We start from the raw sequence: 15994 nt of genomic DNA on the forward strand, positions 1-15994 counted from the left end.
GCATGCATTTCGGATAACTTTAACAGACATTTAGTTTATACACCACTAGCAATTTTGTAATATCCAAATGAATGTATATTTCCTCAGGTGATGGTGTTCTCAGGAGCTCAGTAGAAAATAAGAGGTTTTCAACCAGAAAACCTTTTAAATAGGTTGGTTTTGTCACTTTGGAAATCTGTCAAACTGATTGCTACGAGTGCCAGGTTGCCAAAGCAGCAGGGAAGGCACTTTGGGACCACCTGGGGGCGCCCTCCTCTGAGTCTAGAGGGGAGACGTGAGATAGACCCCCCAAATAACTATACAGTCTATAAATATAAATCATTGATATTCAAATAAATGGTAAAATATATTTAAACAATTTGCATAGTTTTAAAAATGCAATTTTAAAGTTATCATATATAGAATGGATAAAACATTAAGTAAAAGTGTATCATTTGTTTTTGAAAAGCTGTTGATTTTCTACACCTTTTAGTAGTTATTTGCAGCCAAAGATTAATTGTGTAATTGAAAGATACTGTACAACTGATCAATGGGTAGTTCATAGTAATACAGCTGCATGCATATCCACATTATCTAAGTGGTTATCATATACCTTTAAATCATTATGCTTATTCTTGATAAGACAGGGACTATGCAAACTTGTCAGTGACTGTGTATACAATGACGTACAATCTTTTCAATAAGCTGGTGAGAAAGATGGTTCTGTCTATGTCATTTGGATATTGATAAATGTATTTTTTAAATAAATACATAATATAAAATTCAGCTGTTTCTATCACATGACTGTAGCAAGTTGAATTAGTGAGCAGATTAAACTGATATGTGAAATGATATAGGGCATTTCTTGTAAGTACACTGCTTCCCAGACAAAGAACAGCATACAGACTTTGTGTGAAGTCCACAGGTTCAATCAGTTTCAACAAACGACATATTTTGTAGACCTGACATGCAAAAGAGTTCAGACTGACTATCCATAGAGATTCAAATGAGCAGGTCCTCCTATACTCCTGTCATCCGTCACAGCTCATATTCATCACTGTACTTTAGGAATGACTGTGTGGCCCAGGAAGATAAGCACAGCAGTCATGTAGCCTCAGTCTGCCTCTCAGCCCCCCAAACTAATGCAGAGTCGCCTCTCAGTGCCAGGAGAGCCAGACCTTACTTGGGATTTCCCATTATGCTAAAGATCCTGCTTTTAGGTATATTAGTGTGTGTGTGTTATGCTTTAGTGAAAACAAATTAAGTGAAAATTAAGAACTTTCACAAAACAGATGCTATCACATACCCGATGAGATGCTGCTGTTAAATACAAAATAAAGCATACATTGTTATATGATGAAAAACTATTAAAAACAAATGTAAAGGCAGACAGTTTGAAAAAATACATTACAAAAAGAAGTGTTTTAACACGACTAGATTAAAGAGGGTAAGGGTTTAAATAAGGGTTTATATTCACACATCAGTGGCGGTTCTAGACCATTTTAGCCGAGGGGGCATGGCCGGGGCAAGGTGTGATTCTGGGGGGCATCATTGGGGGTTAACGGTGTTTGTCCGCGGTGCTAGCGGGGGGGTCTGACAATGTTCGGTCCGCGGGGCGGGTTGGGGGGCAGCGGGGGGGCAAGCACTACAGTTGCCCCCCTGTAGATCCGTCCCTGTCACACATACATACATATTGTTAGTTTGTTAACAATTGTTTTGATCATGTATTTATTTATTGTCTGATTCCTAAAGCCTGATGGTATATAACCACGTTAATAAATAAATAAATAAATAAATAAATAAATGATATTAAACTGTTTTAATATCAGCCATGTAGGAAACATAACGTTATATCACAAAATACTAATATTATCCTGGGTTTGGAGACATGACCTGTAGAAGACATTCATTTCAATATAATTGTGAATTAATGACCTTTTCATTGTAATGTAAAATTATACTATTGCATAATTCCTTTCTTTCTTTTTTAACAACAATGTAGGCACTAGGGGGAGCTATTGTTATAGAAAACGAAACCCAGTAATACATTTGTGTGTGTGTGTGTGTGTGTGTATATATATATATATATATATATATATATATATATATATATATATATATATATATATATTGTTTTTAAGAAAAGTACATTAAGAATACCAAATACTGATAACAATATACTTCAGAAATCCAGCATGGAGAGAATAATTAGTGGCCAGGGTCCAGCTAGCTGGACAATCTGTTGCCAACAGGAATTTTGTATTTTAACAGTATTGTAAACTATAGTGCATATTTTCGTATTTGGCGACGTATATTGAAGCAATGATTTTCACATGAAACCATAAAAGAAATGTGCACCAAAGTAACACTGTAAACTAGTTCAGCCACCAAACAATGTAGCTCCTCTCCCAGTTATATTTAAATTACTCTTTCACTCGATAGTGCAGTTTATCAAGAAAATATTCCTTAGAGACATAAAATTTAATTCACAGAGAGATGTACTGAAAAACAGCAAGATTCTCTATGGCAAACGTAAACATCTTTGTTCTCATTTGGTTTTGTTCAGTTTCCTTCCTGAATAATTTTGGTATTTGTCACTCAAAAATAACTATGAAACAAGAATTCAACCAAATTCACAATGGTATCTGTCACAAATGAAATAGTTTGCACTTCCACATTCTTTACGCATGTTAAGGAATTGTAGTACTCTTGTGTGGCTGCCAATTGTGTTGGTAAGTCCGATTGTGACACCTTTTTCAGCAGCACTATCAGTCAGGAACATAAAGCTAAATATGTGTATTTAATAAAATAAAAAAATAAAAAACATAGCTTGGAAAACATGGGAATACAATAGGTCATTGTCACTCATCTGACCACTCCTCAGCCAATGGATTTCAGCAGACTTAGACTTAGACTTAGTTCATAGTCCTGCATTGGTGTGGCTTCTCCCTGGTTTTGGAGGTATGATGGCTTATCCACACAGCCAGGTTATCATTCAATCAGCCAGGAGAGTTCAGGCCAAATCTAAATACTTTATTACACTCCATCTATCAAAGTCTTATCAGGGTTCACCCAACGCTCCTGAATAGTTGTTCATTGTTTTGTCGCTGTTCTTTACGCAAACAGTGAAAAAAAAAGACATTTGAGCCAGTAAAGTAAATACACAGCTTTGATCCAATGGGTCATTTGAAGAGATTAACCTAGTGTTAGGTGCATTGCAACAGGTCAAGGCTTCCCTTTTATTTTTTCTATGTTTTACTTGGCAGCATATTTTCTAGAGAAAGTCACAACACCATTGCAATCAACAGATTTGTTTCCTAAGGCTGTCTCAATTTCAAAGCAGTTGTATTAATTAAGTCATAGCTGCTCATATCTAACTTCACACTTTGTTGCTGTAACCCAATGACAGTCCAAAGCACATTTTTGTCCCCAGGAGTCTAGTGAGGAAATTACCATTACATCCAAAGTATACACATCAAAAAGGGTCACCTGACGATGAGGACATTTACACAGTGTGCCCTTCTATAGCAAAAGTAATTGGAATGAAGACACGGGTCAGCAACACTAAAACATCAGCAATATCAAGTGTCCCATCAGAACAGTACATGGACAAAATTACAAGCAGTTAAATTAAGAGCACTTCATCCCATTATGGTCCACATTGCATGAAGAACACTTTTGAAAAACACCTTTTCCTCATTGTGAATTAATATTTCCCTCCTCTTTGAAATGCTCAAAATAATCTGCGGTTCAAACTTTGATCTCCTCACATGATCATTGGGCCACAGTTCTTTGACAATTGCTGACTCACTGGACAGGACTTTGCATGCCAAAAAAATAATTGTAAAGGTACAGACAGCCCCCTAAAATGTTCTTGCTCCTTCTATTAACTGCTCCTTTTTTTGTATCAACATTCCAGCAAAATGTAATGTTGTCAAATTGTTCTTTTGTAGGACAAGGTGCAGATAATTTGTTTCAATCAAATTTCCATTAAAAGAGCAAATACTGTACAGTATTGTTACTTATTGCCATTTTGCTTATTTTCCTTCTGTTTGAGAGAAATATCTTACACACTTTAAATACTACACAACCAATTAAGGGAGGTATAGCCTGGGTTATGTTAAGCATGTGAAATATAATCTGCTGTGATATTTATTGACACCAGAGGCAATCCTCCAAAGCAATCTGATATTTTCACCCTTCTGTAGCAGCTCCAGAAATTCGATAAGGCCTGCACTCTTTCTCCACCCGGACATTTGTAGGGTTGACACCATCAGCTATCATCAGTAAATTTTGTCTGGGACTGTGCTTTACCTTTTTCATATTAGCTCTCTGGATGTAGGTTAGTTATGTTATTCAGTCACATAGAGCATCTGTATATTTGTATATATTTGTGTCTACTTTAGGAACTTTTTTTTTTTAATAACCACAAGTTTCAACATCTTTTCTTTCCATGCAGCACTCAATCGAGTGTTTTCTCTCTCTCAATTATTTATTTGAACTCTGCACAGAGGAAAAAATAGGGTAAAAGCAACAGGTGGATGCCACAATTGCAACATCTTTCATTCATGCCAGCCAACCAAGTAACTATTAATAGTTGTGCGTATACTTTTGCATATGTGTCATATTCCAACCTGGGACGTATCTTTTTTTATAGAATAAAATATAACTAATATGTTTTAACAAGCTGCCTTTCGATGGACTGGCGTGTGAGCCCTGCCGTGCACCCTGTGTCGACTGGGTTAGTTTCTGGTTCACTGTGACCCTTGAACTGCATGAAGCGATTATTTAAAATGAATGGATGGATGGATGCTATAACAAGCTGTAGAAATGGAACTTGTGCAAGTGTCTTTTATGCTTTGGCACAATTCATGTGCTAGTTCAGAGTGGCCCTGTTAGGCTCTCAGTCTTTCAGTCTACACAATTAGTTCAGTCTAGTCAGACACTAGTATGATCAGCACTGCTGCTGCTATAAATACTTTTTTTTTACATTTTTCAAAAACAGTAAACAACAAAACAGTGCACTAGAATTGCTGAAATAGTTATATGGGAGAATGTAAATTTTTCTGTATGCATGAGAAAAGTCAGCTTCTGCACGTTTTACTTTTATTTTTTCAACCATACATTCTGTAAACCTATGTTTATTTTAATGAGAGACCCTGTAGGTCAAAAGAAACAACACAGTCAGCAAAGCAGTGAAGCAGAGGAGTGTGTGGTTGTCATTAGACAGAAAGAGAAAATTGCCTTTGAAATGCTTCTTAGTCTTAGGACAACGTGTGTACAAGTAGCCTTATTAACTTACAGTGGAAACATTGCAATTATAACAAAACAAATCAAACCAACCTAAAACAACTGGGAAATGGGATATGATCTGCTCTTAGTTGTGGGGAGGGACACCATATTCCAGAGCTATGGAATCTGAATTCCATCACCAGGTGTAGCACATGGATCAAAGGGTCTACTGAGCATGTGACAGTAATTAGTTTCCATTTGCGTCATTACTGCCCAGTTGTCAGCCAAAGCACCGAGTCTCAGAGATACAGTGTTTTGACAAGGTACTGGAAAATGTTTGTCAGACTAGACTGAAGTACATTCCTTAGAGAACTACAAGGTAGAAGAATGCTTCAGTGTTTGTGGATGTATACTTTCCAACTGTAGCACAATTAACTGGATGAAGGGAAAGCGATGGGGATGCTTTACTGTCACTTTACACTTATTTAACATTCTGTAGAGCTACTGGATCAATCCTTGCTAGTTCCTGAAAGATCACTCTATCAATACCAGCAGATGGAAACCTGGGATGGTGGAACTCTGTTGATGGATGACTGCACTATAATAGCAGGACTACAAGTGGAATGCTAACTGTGTCGCAGAATTCCAGTTTATTGTGCTATTGTTATCACAAAACATACTTCTGTGATCAGTGAAGGCAGATGTTTTTATTCTGCTGAAGAAATACAGTGAGGGAAAAAAGTATTTGATCCCCTGCTGATTTTGTACGTTTGCCCACTGACAAAGAAATGATCAGTCTATAATTTTAATGGTAGGTGTATTTTAACAGTGAGAGTCAGAATAACAACAAAAAAATCCAGAAAAATGCATTTCAAAAAAGTTATAAATTGATTTGCATGTTAATGAGGGAAATAAGTATTTGACCCCTTCGACTTAGTACTTGGTGGCAAAACCCTTGTTGGCAATCACAGAGGTCAGACGTTTCTTTTAGTTGGCCACCAGGTTTACACACATCTCAGGAGGGATTTTGACGTTTGGCAACTCAAACCTTCAGCTCCCTCCACAGATTTTCTATGGGATTAAGGTGTGGAGACTGGCTAGGCCACTCCAGGACCTTAATGTGCTTCTTCTTGAGCCACTCCTTTGTTGCCTTGGCTGTGTGTTTTGGGTCATTGTCATGCTGGAATACCCATCCACGACCCATTTTCAATGCCCTGGCTGAGGGAAGGAGGTTCTCACCCAAGATTTGACGGTACATGGCCCCGTCCATCGTCCCTTTGATGCGGTGCAGTTGTCCTGTCCCCTTAGCAGAAAAACACCCCCAAAGCATAATGTTTCTACCTCCATGTTTGACGGTGGGGATGGTGTTCTTGGGGTCATTCCTCCTCCTCCACGGCGAGTTGAGTTGATGCCAAAGAGCTTGATTTTGGTCTCATCTGACCACAACACTTTCACCCAGTTCTCCTCTGAATCATTCAGATGTTCATTGGCAAACTTCAGACGGGCCTGTACATGTGCTTTCTTGAGCAGAGGGACCTTGCAGGCGCTGCAGGATTTCAGTCCTTCACGGCATAGTGTGTTACCAATTGTTTTCTTGGTGACTATGGTCCCAGCTGCCTTGAGATCATTAACAAGATCCTCCCGTGTAGTTCTGGGCTGATTCCTCACTGTTCTCATGATCATTGAAACTCAGAGAGGTGAGATCTTGCATGGAGCCACAGACCGAGGGAGACTGACAGTTATTTTGTGTTTCTTCCATTTGCGAATAATCGCACCAACTGTTGTCACCTTCTCACCAAGCTGCTGGGCGATGGTCTTGTAGCCCATTCCAGCCTTGTGTAGGTCTACAATCTTGTCCCTGACATCCTTGGACAGCTCTTTGGTCTTGGCCATGGTGGAGAGTTTGGAATCTGATTGATTGATTGCTTCTGTGGACAGGTGTCTTTTATACAGGTAACGAATTGAGATTAGGAGCACTCCCTTTAAGAGAGTGCTCCTAATCTCAGCTCGTTACCTGTATTAAAGACACCTGGGAGCCAGAAATCTTGCTGATTGATAGGGGATCAAATACTTATTTCCCTCATTAACATGCAAATCAATTTATAACTTTTGTGAAATGTGTTTTTCTGGATTTTTTTGTTGTTATTCTGACTCTCACTGTTAAAATACACCTACCATTAAAATTATAGACTGATCATTTCTTTGTCAGTGGGCAAACGTAGAAAATCAGCAGGGGATCAAATACTTTTTTCCCTCACTGTAGCTAAACTATATCAATATGATCTTAATCATCATATCGTAGACCGTTGGGTGGAATAAAGTTTGACATTATATCTGAAACCCAAATGCACTGGTTCTTTCTCATATTTCACACGGAGCTTTAAAATACATGTTTTGGCTCGTTTACCTTATATGAGACTCGAACATAACCTAGAAAACAACTTGCTGAAATATCTCATAGCCAAGGCAACATTCACATAAAACCTCACATTCACTTCTTCTTAGAGCCGTCGAGACAGTATTTTTCCCCATTGATTTTCCATCCTAGTATGTCATAATCTGACATAACATGTTCGAAAATAAACATTGTCACAGTGATGTTTCAAAATTAGTCTTGTATCTCCTTTCGATTACATTTTTTATCAGATGCAATGTTTTGAACTGTTTTGAACTGTTCTCAAGGAAAGGTCCAGACAGTTTGGAGGAATTATTCTTTTCAACCAGTTCTGTGTACTGTGTCATTGAATGAAGTCAGCTCTCCATGTATACTGCAACATAATTTGAGCAACATGTATAAGGCCTGGTTACCTTTTCTAAATATCTGACATTCTTTTGCGAGTTCTTGAGCAATCCAGACTCTTATGTTTACTTAAGAGGGGACAGTCATTTCTGCTTTTTCATTGGTTTAAATGGGACACACCACCTCTTACTGTCATGGAATAGCAGCGAACTGCATTGCAGGTCATAGGCTTCCAAAATGCAATGTCATTCATGGCACTCACTTGCCTTTCACCTATTATGGAGAATTACATTAGAACAAGTTAAGTTACGTTTCTTATGTGCTTCTTAATATTACCTTTGGAATGTATTTATCATATAAGTGTATATGTCAAATGGGATTTTAATATAATTACGTAGTTTTAAAGTTAAGATAAGTTCCTGATAAAATAATTCAGAAACATTGCTTTCGTATGTTTTGCGTCATGGGACTGTGCAGTTCACACTTTTATCAAACTGCAATTAATTATAAAGTGTAACTGACATGTTAGATTACAGATTCATGATTGTGTAATGTTCTTTGTTTGAAAGTGAATATATTCACATTGTTCTTGAATATCTGTATGGTATAATAAAGTCATTCAACAGTTCTATCACTACAGTATTAAAATAAATTACCTTTTATATGCTTGAAATCAAGTTTTACTTACACAATACTATAGCTTTATCAGAATGTTGATCCATATTCTGTTTCCTTGCTCAATTGATCATTTTCTGAATATAATTAATCGACTAGCCAAACTATTTATTTCCAGAATGAAGCTGTTGAACTGATTGATAAATTATGAAACATACATGCCACTTAATTTGTCTTTAGGATGTGAACTTCAAGAGGGCAAAGAGTAGAAGAGAGAGAAGAGAAAATATAAGATTTCTTCTATTATTTAAAATGTTGTATAAGTTTGAACCAGCTTGATGTGCAGTATATGAATAGGTGATCTTCCCTTCCAAAACTTTTTGTTTCTTCTCATGTTTTATTATTTCAAACATGTGATTTGATGTTGACAATTTACACTACTAGGGGTTTAAAGCCAAACTGCTTTGGGATGTCAAAACTGTGATGTTAAAACACTGCTTCCCTTGTGTATTATTCAACCAACACTGGATGACGCACGCATTGTTATCAGCTTTCACAGGTCAAATATTCTCCTTTCTGTTTTGATGTCATGTTGCATTTTTCTGAAACATTTAACCTTATGTATGTCATATTCCCTTATGATGCAGAAGAGCCTTGCAGAACACACAGAGCTTGGAGAAAATGATTTGAATTGATGAATTTCATTGAATTGAAATCTTTACATGTTAAAGATGATGGCATGCACACAGATTCTTAAACAGGTTAGTTTATCAAACAAATATATCCTTCTCTTTGTGTATTAAACTTCCATGCATATTACATGTCTGCAATGTTGGTGTCCTTATATTATAGTTAATGGCAATGTCAGTTTACTGCCTGAACCATAACTTTGTTTGTTGCTTTCTAATACATTTATGTAGTGTATTATTATTTGTTCTAATGCTTCCAATGCGGTTCGTCTTTATTATTATTATTTCCAAGAGACAACAGTGAGTTGTAATGTAGTTTCCTTTAAACAGCAATGCAATAGATGTTTACTGTAGACCTGAAAGGAAATGTAGTGATAATACATGATAATAAATTCAAGTTATCAAAGCACTGAAAATGCCACTTTATTGATGTCTGGAGAAAAATGTAGCTTGTGGCAAGCAAGGTTTCATCACATTTCCAGTAAAGAAGATTTTCCCTTAACTTAAGCTTGTCTCAAGGCAGATCAAGGCCAAGTGTGCGGTTATCCTATTTTATAATTAAAAGGATTTCTTCCCCTGCTTTTCCCCCAAAAGATTTTAAACCCCAGCTGCCTTAATTATATTGACAGTACCAGTCCTCTGAAGTTGAACATGCACCTTATGAAAAGGGGCTTACAAAATTTGATTTTTTTTAAAGTACTAAAGATATGCTTTTTCATAATAAACAAAAACTGGGAAATCTTCCAAATTAGTCCTTTACAACATTAAATCCATCATAACCCTTTTTTAGTGGTGGGTAACAAATATCAATACAAACAATCTGTCAGTATTATGTAAGTCCTGTCAGGATCGACAACCTCCCCTCAGGGATACTCTGTCCATTGCTGTTAGTCCAAGAGAGCTAATGGTCCAGAATGACATTTTACTCTGTAATCTGAGTGTAAAGCAAGCAGTAACTGATTGAAATGGTCACGAACAGCCAAGAATCCAGGTTGAAATTAGTCTGGTCTGTGGCAATCCAATCAGCTGATGTGATTGCATTAAAGTCCAATTAAAATGTAAAATGAACTCCCTGGTTTCTGATAATATATGAGTGTTTTTTTCACTTGACTAATAGAGCTTTAGCTCCAGTAACTACAGTTTGATCCTTCTCTGCCCACCATGCAAAGCAAGGAATAATGATTAAGGTCCTGACAGGTCCTTACTTAATGTAATGGAACTGTGCCAAGCTGACCTTCTCTTTGCTGGAGCTGTCACATGTTGGAGATCTTTCACCAACAAGTAGAAGAGACATTCCATATCACTCTCCATCTGTGCATATTTCTAGTACATATATTGAAATAGTCAGCCAGTGTTCCATAGCCCATGAGTTTGACAAATGTCTCCCCAGCACAACATCGGTCTCTACCAGTGTCTCTTTCCTTTTGTCAACATATTCACAATACGGAATGTAGTCTAAGTAGAGCAGTTGGTGTCTTAGTCCACCAATCTCTGAAAGCTTCAGAAGTCATCTCATTGATTTAGTTAAGGTTACTTAGTGAAACTTTAATGAGAAAGTTACGTGTCCTAAAGCAACAAGGCTTAAAAAGTAAAAATAGAATAGCTGCTTCTGTTGCAAAGATGGGCCTGAGCTGATGAATACACTTTTCTAGAGAGATGCCTGATTACAGTAACACAGCAGAATTTGTAAAAGTTTAAAAATGCAACTCTAGCAAAACACAGTGTAGGTGTTGGAAAACAATTGTTTTATTTTGAGACTGAAAACAGTGTCAAAAAAACATCTACTGAAGCTAAAAAATACTAGTAACTAAAGTACTGATGGGTAGCAGAATGTTTCTAAAGAACATTTAAAATGCTGTGCACTGTAAATATAATCTAATCACATGATACAAAACTATTCAAACATTGATGTGATTACTATTTTATTCTACAAATAACAACAGCAGACAATGCAATAGAGGTCACAAAAGGCTCACATGGTGGTTTCTAAGGTCAGCATGCACAAGCATGCATGCGTTCAGTTTTGGCTGCAGTGAGGATTCAGCGTAAATCATCACACGACTGATAGCTGATATGCAAAGAGCTGCTGCATTTAGCCTGCTGACTTCCGCACAGTGACCCATTCAGTTTAGCCAGATGGAAAGCTCCCAGGTGACCTAAGTGAATACTATGGCAACATCTGTTGAATTTATCATCAGTGCTCAAGAAGTGAAGTTAATGTCAAACAGGATGCCATGTAAGTCCCATGAGTGAATATGACACTTTAATGAAATCCCTGCCAAAAGAATATATACTCTATATATAAAGAATATATACTCTCCTAAGCTAAAATCATCTTTATTAATGTGGGTGAATTAAATTATTCTAAAAAAACTAACTATAAACTAAAGAGAAAACTACATGAAAATTTCTAAAAACAAAAAGAATGATTCTCCGCCTTTTTAACTCCCCAAAAGAGAAAGTCTATGCATATTATGACTCTGCAAAGAGACGAAAACGCAGACCTCAAAGTCCAGGTGAGTATCAGTCACTAAAGGTTGGGGGCACCTCCTTAAGGCAATATCCTACTGTGTAGTTCCACTTCTCCACCAGCAGCTGCCCAGGGATGGTCATCTGGTCCAGCACCATGGACTAATAAAAACCTAGCAGAGAGAGAGCAGCTGATGTCAGGAATAGTTAAGTGTAAAATAAATGAATGTGTTACCATTTTTCCATTCACACAATTCTCCGTTATGCGGTTGTGCATCCCTTCCACACTGTACTGCTTTGTCTTTCTCCCCAAAGGCATCTGTGCCATGTGACCTGGAGCATTGCAACTTGGGACCTTCACAATTGGACCCAGAGCCCCCCCCCCCACCAAATTCTGCAGGAAAGTGCTAGTATTGATTGTTTTATATAGCAATGCCGCAATTAACACTTTCTCTCTTTTCTCTTTCAGTCATCATCAGGTGCAGAATTGTGTTGTCAAATCAAATTCAAAGCCCAGAATCAAGTAGTGCACAGCATTCATTCAAATAAAGGTACTCTTTGATACTATTTTCCTTTAAAATTCCCAGTCAGTAACCTATTCCCACAGCATACGAGACTCAGTCACTCAATACTTAGATTCAAAGCTGTCTCACTTCACAGTTTCTCTCCAGCATGAGAAAACCTCCTTCCAGTGCCCTAAATAAATCTGTGAGAGCCCAGTGTTGTGTGCCATGTGCCAGGCGCTGTCTCAGCTGCTCCCATTTTAAACTGGCTAGCTCATCACCAGGGAGAGGGTTCAGGTGTGTATGGATGTCTGTGGAGCAGTAGCTAGGGTGACAGGTCCATTGGTCCATTGATGGATAAGGCTCAGAGAAACAAAAGCATGCAATAAATCAAATCAAAACCCATGTGCAGTAAATCCAAACAAAATATCAAACTATAAACAGAGAAAGGCAATAAAGTGCTTGGAGAATAATTCACAATGTAAATAGTAATAATAACACATAGCAATACAGACAACAATTAGATCAAGCAATTAGTAAATAGTGAGCTTTCAATTGTCTCCTGTGCCAAACCAAGCTATGTAAATTGCATTAAAGCATGTTCTTCTTTGTTCAAAGCTCTCTGAATGCTTTTTGTGATATTGTGAGAAAGCTACAGAAATAAAGGAATCAAGCATACCACTGCTGGGTATTTATCTGTTGGGCATCAAAAACCAAAAGATGTTCTGTAGTCTAAAAAGGCAATTTGGCAATCTGCACCAAATTATAACAATAAGTGATGTCGAATTTATTAGAACATCGCTTAGAAAGTGAAATGAGATTAAAACAAAAACACTTGGTCTGTGTCAGTGTGTCTATAACTATAGTCAACTACATTATTATGCTTATATTGCGGATTACTTGACTTTCTGCAGCATATGTGATGCTCCTGCTATATTGCTTTAGAAGGATTGAATATAAAGTTGAATTCAACTACGCACTTGGGGTTACAGTTATGTAATCAGTGCGGAACATTATTGATGAGAGATGGACACAAATGCTGCTCTAGGGTACAATGAAATGTATTGTACTTGTGGGAGAGTCATGTAGATAATTTCCATGATGTTATATAGTTGCATCTCCTGCCTTCTGACAGCTCACACGAGTAACTGAAGAGTTCAAATGCATGATGTCAGTAGCTGTTGTTCACCACCTTGTTAATATACATATTTTTGGTAAAAGGTCAATTTAAAGACATTAACAAAAAATATGTGCAATAAACAGAGGATACGTAAGTCATTTATTGAGTTTACCTAATGGGAAATGTTAATCTAGTCCAGAATTGTCCAGACCTTTATTCACTGAAAAGCCACTTTAAAGTGACCTTTTTGTTTTTCTTTCAAAGAAAATTCAAGGGTCTAAACAGGGTTTAAAATATAAATATAAAACCAAGGTCATCTGAACTTTGTGACTGATGTGATGAATTGCCAAAAGGAAAGTTACAGAAGCGACACATGGTTGAATCTGTGATGTTAACTATGATTATTCATGGGACAAGTCGTACACAACAGAGAGATCAGAAGCATTTGTAATCCTGCTTGTGCCAAGAAGCTTAATCATTAAGAGAGAACTGATTTTTGCTTTATTATTTTATATAAAAATCACTTCATTTGTTGAATAATATTATGCATTATAATCATGGGCAAACAAAATTAAATATACAGCTCTGGAAAAAATTAAGAGACCACTGATTTTTCTTAAATCAGCATCTCTACATGTATGGCAGTCATTCCATTCCATTCATATTTGTATTTGGAATTTGGGAGAAATCTTGGGTGAGAACCTCCTTCCCTCAGCCAGGGCATTGAAAATGGGTCGTGGATGGGTATTCCAGCATGACAATGACCCAAAACACACAGCCAAGGCAACAAAGGAGTGGCTCAAGAAGAAGCACATTAAGGTCCTGGAGTGGCCTAGCCAGTCTCCACACCTTAATCCCATAGAAAATCTGCGGAGGGAGCTGAAGGTTCGAGTTGCCAAACGTCAGCCTCGAAACCTTAATGACTTGAAGAGGATCTGCAAAGAGGAGTGGGACAAAATCCCTCCTGAGATGTGTGCAAACCTGGTGGCCAACTACAAGAAACGTCTGACCTCTGTGATTGCCAACAAGGGTTTTGCCACCAAGTACTAAGTCGAAGGGGTCAAATACTTATTTCCCTCATTAAAATGCAAATCAATTTATAACTTTTTTTATAACACCTACCATTAAAATTATAGACTGATCATTTCTTTGTCAGTGGGCAAACGTACAAAATCTGCAGGGGATCAAATACTTTTTTCCCTCACATTACCTATAAATAGTAAAACCAGACTGATTATTTTGCAGTGGTCTCTTTATTTGTTTTCCAGAGCTGTATATACTAATGAAATACAACAAGAAGCATATATATATATATATATATATATATTGTTCAGTGTGAATAATTAAAATGTAAAATGCAAAGGTATGTCAGGGTTGAATAAGTACATAAAACACAACTTAAAATTCAAGGATGAATTACTCTTTGAACTATTGCCAACACCGGTATTCTGCCTAATTAAGGTAATACAATATTAAGTCATTGTGATTGTATGATAGGCCTGTGTTCTTATAATCCACTGACAGTTTGTTTATTTAAATACATGTAGTAACAGAAATGAAGGGGATTCATTAAACTTTATTTTATGATATTTGCTCAGAGACAGCAATAAGACAGAGTGTGCAGTATGTCTTCTAATTTGTGTGGTTAAAAAGTTTTTAATCTTCTCTTGAAATGAGAACTTAAAGAAGAGGACTTCTTAATTAGTGGGGTTGATCGCATTACTGGAGTCTTGGAAATAAATTAGATGCTGATAGTTTAAAATTGTATCTATACTGTAGGCTTTGCAAAAGAGACCATTCCAATAAACTGCAGCGTATGTGTTCTGAAACAAGATGCAAAGCTTACTGTAATTTTGCGATTACAGTCAATGTGAAAGCGAAATGCCACTCGCATCACTATCACCTGACCAGATTAGACCATAATCTTCACTTTCCCACAGTCTTTATACAGGAGTAATGCTGAGGCACTTAATCTGATTTTAATTTTCTATAGGACCTTGCCTACTGCCTAGTCCATAACAACAAGCTAATTAGAGCAAGGCATTTCAAATCTGGAGGTTACATTTCTTCAGGTATGCAGGGCAATGAATACAACACATGCTATAAATACAACATTTATGGATTCAATTGACTGTGTATGTTGCATTTTAAATGTGAAATGTGATTACAAAGGGAGTTAAATTAAAATATACAGTTTGAATCAGTGTCTCCCACACTTTCCATTCATTTCCTCTTGATTTAGGAAACTTGTCTGGCCAAGAGGAAGTTGCAAGGGCAGGGATGAGTGATGAGGGAGACTTACTGGAGATTTTTTTATAAATAAAGCCAATTCAATGATATTACTCAAATCCATCAATGTGCAATTTATTTATTTTGTATTTATTTAAAACTTATTTATTTATTTTCAAACTTTTCAATTTAACTAATATTAATGCATTTGCAACACTTCATGCATAATACTTCAAAATAAAGTCCATCAATTCCTTCTGAATTATCCTTGAGTTTCACAAGAATAGTATACTTTTGGCTGGTTTCACAGACTTTGATTATCACTAGGACTACCCTACCTAATATAACATTGGGTAAAGTCCAGGACTAGTGCTAATTTGGTCCTGTGGCACCAGACCCATGAATTCAGGTGTGAATT

This window comes from Amia ocellicauda, chromosome 1, assembly GCF_036373705.1.
Source record: "Amia ocellicauda isolate fAmiCal2 chromosome 1, fAmiCal2.hap1, whole genome shotgun sequence".
Taxonomy (NCBI): Eukaryota; Metazoa; Chordata; class Actinopteri; order Amiiformes; family Amiidae; genus Amia; species Amia ocellicauda.